Raw genomic sequence first — 2,265 nt, forward strand, 5'->3', positions numbered from 1 at the left:
GCCAAAAAAATGGGACTGGGTGGGTAGGGAAGTGGCGGAGGGTATGGGGGACTTTGGGGATAGCATTGGAAATATAATTGAGGAAAATATGTAATAAAAATATTAAAAATTAAAAGAAAAGAAAATATCCAATTAAAAATGTTTTGGCAGAGAGAGAGAGAGAGAGAGAGAGAGAGAGAGAGAGACGTTTCTAGTTTCTGGGTTTTCATAAAATAAAATAAACCATAATTTGAATGTGATTGGGGAAATGAATTAAATAGTATATAAACACATGATGCTTTTTTCACCACAAGTCTTCATCTTCACAACTCTCGAGTATTCCTTCCTGAAGGAATTGTCTTTTTCCTTCCCATTCTACCTGTTTAATATTCACTCAGTGCTCCTTATGTATTAGAGGAGAGTAACAATGAAAGAAAATGAAAAAAGGAGAGAGAGGTGGGGGGAAAGTGTGGGAAGAACATAGTATCAGAGAGAAAATGAAACATAATGAAAACAAGAAAAACAAGAAACATGTAAAGTAGTATATGAGTAAAAAGTAAATAAATAAGTAAAATAAATAAATAAATAAAATAAATAAATAAATTAGTAAAAAGAGGGTGGTGAGTAAGCACTAGATAAGTATACTCAAATACTTATGCAGATCAAAGTGGTTTTCCTCCTGATTATTATAAACCCATTCCACATTCATTACAGCAACTTGATTCAATACTATAATTCAGTGAATTGAAATAATAATTTTTTTAATAATGACCAAATAGTAGTAATACTTCTAAATCAAAATAATGTAAACCTACATTATACACCAACCAATACTACATATTAAAGTGAGGAAGATCATGTGTAATATAGATTTTATAAAAATAGCTGATGTTATATCTAAACAATGTACATGTCTGCCATTTTCTATCCCAAGAGAAAGTTACACCATATTGATCTGTAACATCTGATTTCTGCTTACTTAAGAAAATGTGCCTCCACATTGCAAATGTATGAGCCAAAGTAAAGAACTGTGTAATGTCATTTATTTTGCTTACTCTGATTAAAAGAAATCCTTAAGAAACCAACAAAATCTTTTGAAATCATTTCAGACCAATGTTAGGAATCAAAATTTACAAAGCAATCCCTAGATTGTAATGTATTTTTCATTAATTATTTTTGTACTTTGTGTACTGATAGTCAAGCAATTTCATTGCCTTTTGAAGCTTTTTTCAAACATTCTTGGCAGTGAAGTGTTGTTGATGAATAATGTAATAATTTGCAAAAAACACCTGGTGTTTCTTTTTTAAGTTGGTCATAAACTCCTGTTACCCACTAACCCATGTAAGTGTTCCATCTGTTGTATGGGCAATATCAGAGCAGGGAGTATTTCCTTGTGAACCTATTTTAATGTTGTTAAAAATGACAAACTGTGATTTGCAGACTGGTTTGCTCAAAGATTTCCTATTATTATTTTTTCTCTGTTGGAAATTTGTGAACAACTGTGATATGACAAATGCAAAATTTTATTTTTCTTATTGATTTGTCTGAAAACAATATTGCATATTAATATTTGAGCTGCTTTTCATTACCATAAAAATGACTTCCAAAGCACTTGCTATGATTAATTTTCTTGATTACCAAGTCGTTCAACATATTTTGCATTATTTGTGCTTTTTGTATAAAGAGATAAACACAGTTGTTCTTTAAAATTTTTGAAAATTTAGATATCAATGTAAATGTTGTTAGTTACCATTAATTTTTTTTGTTTTATTTTGTTTTGTTTTGTTTTTCGAGATAGGGTTTCTCTGTACAGCTCTGGCTGTCCTGGAACTCACTCTGTAGACCAGGCTGACCTTGAACTCAGAAACCAGAAATCCACCTGCCTCTGACTCCCAAGTGCTGGGATTAAAGGCGTGTGCCACCACTGCCCGGCTTTAAATGTTAAAATTATACTGCCATGTTTCTTTTGAATGTGTCTACAGAGTGCCTGTCTTGATAACTGGCACACTTTTAAGTTGTTTTTCACAATGGTTAGTTTAAACTATCTTTATGCATTTCAAAATTAAGAAACTATTGCATAATATTTGCTAAAGGTCTACTATATACTCTTATCATCTCACACTTAGAGGCAGATACTTGCAATTCCTTATGTCCCATAGATGGAATTGCTTTCCTACTATAAATTCTTTTACCTCTTCAGAAAGCAGTAAATGCAATCTCTCCCTAACTTCCTGGTGCTCCAGATTGCTATGCATGAAACTGGTGTGGATTGTGTTCATCATTTAC

This window comes from Mus caroli, chromosome 3 (assembly GCF_900094665.2).
Source record: "Mus caroli chromosome 3, CAROLI_EIJ_v1.1, whole genome shotgun sequence".
Lineage (NCBI taxonomy): Eukaryota > Metazoa > Chordata > Mammalia > Rodentia > Muridae > Mus > Mus caroli.